We start from the raw sequence: 8,523 nt of genomic DNA on the forward strand, positions 1-8,523 counted from the left end.
TTCTTTCTTTCTTTCTTTCTTTCTTTCTTTCTTTCTTTCTTTCTTTCCTGTTTTTTGTTTGCTTGTTTTCTTAGAGAGAGAGTGTGTGAGCAGGACAGAGAGAGGGAGAATCTTAAGCAGGGTCCACACTCACCACGTAGCCTGACACGGAGCTCGATCCCATAACCCTGGGATCGTGACCTAAGCCAAAACCCAGGGACAGACACTCAACCAACTGAGTCACCCAGGTGTCCCTGTGCCAAGCTATTTTTTAATACTACATGAGCTTTATACAGTTACTCTGAGTTTGCATGCAAATATTTACAATTTTTAACAGCCGCAGTTTCTATTTCAGCTGGTAGAATATCACAGCTGGTCTAAATGAATTGGGAAGTACATGTGCATAACAAGCAATTCTCAGGTCACTGCTATTTGAAAGTTTAGTAAAAACATCATTTTGATCATGAAGCTGTGTTTCACCAAAATATATTTGTATTGAGACCACAAAAATAATTTCATCCTCAATGCCAGATATTTTAACGAAATTTCCAGTAGTGTTTACACTCATTTTGGATGTTTTACCTTTGGCAGGATTCTGTGAGTTGGTTGAAAGAAATCAAATCTCCATCGGATCCACTTAAAACATTGGATGACACTGATACCAAGTTGGCATCATATAACTGTTTGCAAAGTCATTCTTCTGCCAGTGGAGCCCACACATTAACAGTTATCACTTCTCTTTGTACATGTACAAGAAAATGTGGCATCCAAAGTGAACAAAATTAATTGTTTATTGCGGTAAAATATACATAACATAAAAATTACCATTTTGACCACTTTTAAGGGTATAGTTCAGTAGATTCACATTGTTTGCAGCTCTCCAGAACTTTTTCATCATCCCAGACTGACTCCCATCTCTCTCCCTCCAGCCTCTGGTAATGCCCAGTCTACTTTCCTTCTCTATGAATTCAACTATTCTAGGCACTGCGTACAAATAGAACCAGGCAATAGTTGTCTTTCTATGTCTGGCTAATTTCACTCAGCATGATGTCCACAAGGTTCATCCGTGTGGTAGCATTTTATTAGAATTTCACTCTTCTTTAAGCTGAATAATTCTATTGTATGTATAGATCCCATTTTGCTTATCCAGTCATCCATTGATGGACATTGGGTTGTTGCAACCTTTGGGTATTGTGAATAACATGACCATGACTGTGAATGTCCAAATATCTGTTCAAGACCCTGATTTCTACTCTTTTGGGTTGATACCTAGAAGTGCAATTGCCGGATCATATGGTAATTCTATGTTTAACTTTCTTGAGGAATCGCCATAATGTTTTGCAGAGAGGCTGTATGACTTTATATTCCCATCAACAATCCACAAGGGCTCCAATTTCTCCAAACCCAATTTCAAATATTTTCTGTTTTGATAATAGCCATTCTAGTGGGTATAAACTGATAACTCACTGTGATTTTGATTTGCATTTCCCTAATGATCAGTGCCATTACATATCTTTCATGTCCCTTTTGGCCATTTGTAGATCTTCTTTGAAGAAACGTCTGTTCAAGGACTTTACTCAAAAAATGAGCAAGATTAATTTTAAAGGACAATCATTTAATATGAACAAGAAGCCGTGGTTCACAGAGCGGTGTGTAAACGTACTTTTCTGTAGCTGCTCATGTAAATCACCTTCTTTGGGCATCATCTCCTAAAAGTCATAATCACTACCTTTTGCAGTGGACGTTGTTGCTTCTTCGGCAGATTTGTGCCTTCTGGTCTTCATGTGGGCGATCACTGCAGCCCGTGGTGTTCTTGGTAAACAACAGTTTGTGCTAGGTATATGTTCATCATCATCTGTCTTGAGAAACATAAATGTGCTGCTTCAGTTTCCATGAAATACGCACACAGATTTTGGAGCTCATTACGGCTGGACGGGTTTATTGAAAAACATTCAAAAAGATCACCAAACAATACAGTGAATAAGTAGTTACACTATGTGGTAACAGCCACAGCTACTGTGGCAGGAGACTCTGACTTTTCTCAATATGCTCCAGGGTAGGGCTGCTCAGCTTCTATTTCCCACACCTATTTTCCTCTACTTCATACACCTGACCTGCAACTTCCCATATTTCCAGTCGATACCATCAACTGGCAGCCTGATGGCTCCGGGCATATGGCGGGGCGCAGCAGACACCATGGGCACAGGCCATTGGCACACCTGGCCGGCACGCCAAACGGCCACATCAAATCCCTTCTCCTAGCCCCAGACTAGACTGGCAGTGGTTAGCTTTCCCCCAGTCACTTTATGTTGTCATTTTTCACTTTATTTCTCTCCAGGGCCCTGCATACTGTCCTTGAAAGAAAGGTATGAGTTATGTGGTGCAAGAGGAAAAGGGGGATGTCGCCAGGAAACTTCTGGACCAAAGCACATGTGTCACATGCTACCAGATGGGGCCGTGGTGGAAGCTGAAAGTGCCAGGTGGAGGTCCACCGAACCCGCGGTCTGTTTGAGTGGAACTATCAATAGAATATACTGTGTTTACAAATGACATGCCCAACAGGACGAGACCCCTGATCTAAACTGACAACACGTCTAAAGACAACAGATCAAAATTGGAACTGTCCCCAGCAAACGAGGGCCGCTGATCGCTCATCAGTGACCCACGAGGGGTCCGTGGGAAAAGCCACACACCCCTGCTCAGACAAGCTGGGTTCCCCGTGCAGCAGCCACCCGCCTGTGCTCCTCCACCAAGGGAGCTCCCAAGTCTATTGCCTTAAAGATGGGGCAGGCAGGAATAAAATGCCAATCCACGCGCTCCCCAGCCACTTGGCCACAGAAAATAAACGAGAGGGAACTCGCTCTTTTGAGATACACTGCACTTCACTGTCGGGTGATACGAGACCAGTCCAGGCTCTACTAAGAGGGCAAGCTGGGCAAGAGTTCAACTCCCTGGGTCACAGCCCACCCCCCCCCTCCACTTGGCAGCTGTGTGACCCTCGCTAAGTCACTTAACTGCTCTGGTTCCTCGCCTAAAAAGGATGATAAGAATACTTGCCTTCTAGTATCCAGGGTTGCCAAAACAAATTTTTAGTTACAGTGTGCCCCAAATTTAACCAGACATCCTGGATTTTACTGCTCAATCTGGCAACTCTATTGGTGTTACAGTTAGCACAGTGCCTGGCATATCCGTAGGTTATGTAAAGTTAGCTTTGTTGTTGGTGCTCCTGGGCTTTGGCTATGAGGAACAGGAACCTTACCGCACAGGCAAAGGGGACTGTGGTGGTGGGACAGAGCTGTTCCCTCTCTTTTACAGGTGCCTTGTGAGTCCTACTCCCTGTCTCTCAGCAGCCACATGGACCCTCACAGTAAGACTCTCTCGGACCCATCTTTCCGTTGGATTGGCTTCATGCTAATGTCTGACCTGATACATCCTCCAGCCTCAAACCTACATGACCTAGTAGATCCAATTCTGTCTTTATTTGGGTTGTCGCGGGAGCAGACCCTGACAAAAGGATTCCAGGAAAGTAGCTTATTCAGGGGGTGTCCCACAAACGCAGGCAGCAGGTGGGGGGAGGTAGTGAGACAGAGAAGAAAGAAGTCAATAAAGAAAGAAGTCACGGGGTGCCTGGGTGGCTCAGTTGGTTAAGCACCTGACTCTTGGTTTCCACTCAGGTCATGATCTCATGAGCCCCACGTCAGGCTGTGTGCTGACAGTGCAGAGTCTGCTTGGAATTCTCTCTGTCTTAAAATAAGTAAGTAAGCTTGAAACAAAGAAAGAAAGAAATCACTATGGAGCAAGTTACCACCATGGGTAACTGAACCTCAACCTTTCTGGGAAAACCTAGAAAACAGACTTATCCCAACTGAGGGCCGGGCAAGCCTAGCATTTATCCCCTGACTCCATTCATCACGTTCAGGGCTGCTTCCGGGGGCATTAACTCTCTGGCATTTCGGGCTTGCCTTGTGCACAGGCTGAGCATGCTCCCACTGCCAGACAAAAGTTGTCAGATGCAGAGCAGAGGCGTGCACAAGAAGCCACCTTGGGCGTGTGGAGATGGGGATGGAGGGGCTATGTGAGGGACACGGGCAGCATCTCCTGCAAGCACCCACCCCAGCTGAGGAATCTGTGTCCCTCAGTTCAGATTCTCAAGGGAGAGCGCCTGACTGGTTGCTATCCAGCCAATGGGCTGATTGGTGTGGGTCAGGTGACGACCCTGACCCGGTCATCCAGCGCCCGGTAGTCAGAGCCCTGGAAAGCATCATGACCTGCTTGGTCAGCAGAGGCATGGGCTGGGTAGCTATTCCAGAAATGGGCCGGGGGTGAGGAAAGCTCTCCATGCACAGCCCCCTCGCTCTGATAGTCATGTCTGTGTTTACGAATAAAGGTAAACCTGTCTCTTGAACCTGCTCCCTCTGGGTCAGGAGCCTCTCGGGCCAGGCCCAGTCCATCTACAAAGCTCCTTCCCCACCTCTGGGTTGCACTCAGCAGCTTCCTGTCTTCTCCTTTCTAGGCTAAATCAACATCCTCACTTTCTTTCTTTTTTTTTTTTTAATGTTTATTTATTTTTGAGAGAGAGAGAGAGTACAAGTAGGGGGAGGAGGAGAGAGAGGAAGACACAGAATCCAAAGCAGCTCCAGGCTCCAAGATGTCAGCACAGCTGACACAGGGCTTGAACCCATGAGCTGTGAGACCATGACCCACGCTGAAGGTCACCCAACTGAATGAGCCACCCAGGCGCCCCAGCATCCTCACTTTCTTCAGCTCTTCTTTGTAGCATGCTCGGGTCAGAAGAACCATCAGTCCAGAAAAGCAGATGTGGGTGAGGAAGGCAGAGGAGGGAAGCTCGCCCCTCATGTTCTGACTTGGGCTGTGAGTGTGCAGGATGGCTGGGCAAGGCCAGCTGGAAGGGAGCCGTGGGGCAGAAGGCCTGGCCTTGGTCTGAGCCATCTGGTTCCAAACGTCTCAGCAGCCAGATGGTGTTTCACTCTGCTGTCTCCAGGAGGAGTTGCTCGGCAGAGAAGTGAGGAACCTGCTCTCGGCCACCCACGCCAAGCCAGATGTCCAGGAAAATGAAGTAAACCATCCTCCTGGTGGCTGGGTGGGCTGTGCCATTGCCAACAGGAAGCCAGGAGGGCAAAGGAACTGTCTTTGTGAAGAGAACGTCCCCCCGAGATAGGCCCATAACTAGCCCATTCCTCTCAACAGGGACCTCTTCATCAGAGAGAGAAAGTCTTCCTGAAGGACACTAACTAGTATTGGGCAAATAACCAGATAGGAAAAACAAATGAGAACCAGGCCAAAAGGAACACACACACCCAGCCTTGGCTAGTGAACTTGCTCTGACATGAGTTCTGTCTCTGGGTTCAGTAGATCCAATCTGCCCCGGCCCTTCTTAGAACTGAGTCCCGCCAACGACTCAATGCCACTCAGAGGCTTTCTTTGGTCATTACTGGCTTCCGTCATCAACGGAGTTGGCTTTTCCTTTGGTTAAGGTTACCAGTTCTATTCATATCCTGGGACTGCTGAAACAAAGGACCAGAAGCTGAGTGGCCTAGAGCAGTGGGAATTTATTCCCTCCCAGGTCTGGAGTCCGGAAATCCAAAATCAAGATGTCGGCAAGGTTGCGCTCCCTCCAGCAGCTCTAAAGAAGCATGGCTCCTCCCTCTTCCAGCTTCAGGGGGATATTGGCCTTCCCTGGCCTCACTGGCCATGGCCATGCCCCTCTGATCTCTGCCTCCATTGTCACATGGTCTTCTCTCATCTCTTCTGAGGACACTTGCCATCAGATTTAGAGCTCGACTTCTTAGTGCAGGATAATGTCATCTCAGGACCCTTAACTAAATCTATAAAGGCGTTTTCCCCAAGTAATGTCACGTTCACAGGCTCCCAGGATTTGTATAAACACATGTCTTTTTGAAGGCCAACATTCAGCCCACCACACCACCTAATTTAAAAGTCCCGGAAATCGGGGTGCCTGGATGGCTCAGTCGGTTAAGCACTCAACTGCAGCTGAGGTCATGATCTCAGTGTTCATGGGTTCAAGTCCTGCATCAGGCTCAGTGCTGACAGCTCAGAGCCTGGAACCTGCTTCAGATTCCATGTCTCCCTCTTTCTCTACCCCTCCTTCACTCACACTGTCTCTCTTTCTCTCAAAAACAAATAAACATGAAAAAATAAAATACAAAATAAAATAAAAGTCCCAGAAATCTTGTTTGTGAAGTATGTATTGAATGCCGACCCTACGCCAGGCTCGTGAGGGCTGGGTCTGCTTCGCAACAACCCCCACCTGAGGCCTAGTGGAGGTTCAGGAAAGTACTCCAGTACAACACCCCGCCCATCTGCAGTTCTTGTCCCCAGCAAGCCAGGGAGGGCCAGGGCTTGCCAGGAAAAGACCCCCAATCAGAAAGCCAGTGCAATTCAGCCTGCCCAGCAGAGTAGGCCAGAAACACCCACTCAGGAATCTGAACTGAGAGGGTGAGGGCATTCGTTTGCTGGGGCTGCCATAACAACCACAGATGGATGACTTCAAACAAGGAAGGTGCACTCTCTTACAGTTCTGGGGAGCTAGAGTCTGAAATCAGGGGGTCTGTAGGCCACGTTCTCTCTGAGGCTCTGGGTAGACTCCTTCCCGCCTCTTCCCGGTCTCTGGTGGTGGCCCTCCTTCCTTCCTTTCCTCCTTCCTTTTTTCCTTTCTTCCATCCTACCCTCCTTCCTTCCTTTCTTCCCTCCTTCCCTTCTTCCTTCCTTCCTTTCCTCTTTCCCTTCTTCCTTCCTTCCTTCCCTCCTCCTTCCTTCCTTCCCTCCTTCCTTTCCTTCCTTCCTTCCTACATCAAATACCTACCACGTGTATACAGTGGGTCAGGCACTGCCTAGACCTGCAGCACAGTCTGTCCTCAGTCCCTGCCTTTATTTTCTCTCCTTACCTGCCCCTGCTGCCCAAACCCTCTGGCCTCCCTTCACCCTGTGCTGCCATCCCAGAGTGCCAGCCTTCCAGACCCCAGCAGGAGCTCTACCTGTAATGTGCTGCTTCCCAGGGCTGGACTGACAGAGAAAGCGAGCGAACCCCTTCTGTGGGGCATGATCACAGGCGAGCCCCTCCTGACTGCTTCCCGCTGCTGTTTGAGGCTGAGCTGTTGGAAGCCAAAGTTTCTGGGTTGGCTCATTTTTAAACAATGATACGGTTTACACATTCAGCACTTCTGCACAGAGCCCTTGGCAACCGCTCAGGCTGGCTTCCTTCCAGCTCTCTGATAAATCAGCTTCTGAGTCAACCTCTTTCACTTCAGGATGAGCTTAGCAGAATCTCACCTTCAAAACTCGCTTAATCAGAATGTGACAAGACCATGTCTGCGGAGGTGCAAGGGAGTTTCTCTGCATTTATCTCTCAGGCATCATGTGTATGGAGTTGACCAGAGATTCTCTTGCAACTTTTTTTGGGGTTCTGGAAATTTAGCCAAACACCTGCCAAAAAAAAAAAAAAAAAAATCTATGCCTGCAAAATAAACTTGTCTTAGCAGACGCGTCGTTTCTGCCATTTTGTAAACATCAGAGGGCTGTCGATGGAGATCAGGGTCTGTATTTGCTGAAGCCCTGAAGGCAGCAAATGTTCCCAAAGGGGGTTGAAGTGATGGGTTCAGGGACTTACCTGAAACTTCACTGAAGTGAGTTGGAAATTTGGTGGGTCAGTACAGCTCAGGTGTCAAATATGGCCGGTGGTGGGTATTTTTGGTGCCTTCCGCAGGTGCGATAGAGCACCCAAATTATGACTTCCTCACTCTTCCACGGTTCCAAGAAACAGAGGGAAGAAGGATAACAGCGTATTCCGAGGGGTTCCATTGGGTCTACTGCCAAAAGACATTGCTTCAGTTGGCACGTGGAGATTTTGTGTTCTCTTTGGTTGAGGTAAGAAGACAAGAGGAAAGGAGTGACCGGAAGGAACTGAAAGAAGGAAAACATGAGGGCCCCCAGGGTAGAAGTGGAGAGCCCTCACCCGCCCTGTCCCTAAAACCCAGGGGGTATGGTGCGCTGCTCACTGTCCTCATGGTACAGAGAGCATGAGACACCCCAGTGCTGCTGATGTACCCCATAGGACCTTGGAGAGCACAAAAGAGAGCCCAGGGGCACTTCTGGAACACAGCCCCCAATGTTGGATGCAAGGCAACTATTTTGATCTTTTAGATAGAATTCTCCCCCAATGCCTCCCCAACTCTAAAGACCACAGCAACTTTGCAGAAGGACCCTTGACCGACTGAGGTTTGCCTCGTAGGGGTGCTCATTTCCTTAGGAAAGATGCAGACTCCAGATTTGACATCATCCACGCCGGAGATTTCCTCAGCCAATCAGCACCGTGTGAGGCTCCCAGCCACCACCTTATACCATCCCCCGGCATGACCCCCACAGCAGCTCGGGGAGCCCCAGAGGTGGCTCCTGCACACTCAGGAGTGGTCCCTTTGGGGCCTCCTGCCTGCGAAGCCATTCATGCCCACACACTCAGAGAGGGTAAGGATGGGCCTGCCCCGCATGAGGCCCCACAGTGCCCCC

This window comes from Panthera uncia (genome assembly GCF_023721935.1).
Source record: "Panthera uncia isolate 11264 chromosome B3 unlocalized genomic scaffold, Puncia_PCG_1.0 HiC_scaffold_1, whole genome shotgun sequence".
Taxonomy (NCBI): Eukaryota; Metazoa; Chordata; class Mammalia; order Carnivora; family Felidae; genus Panthera; species Panthera uncia.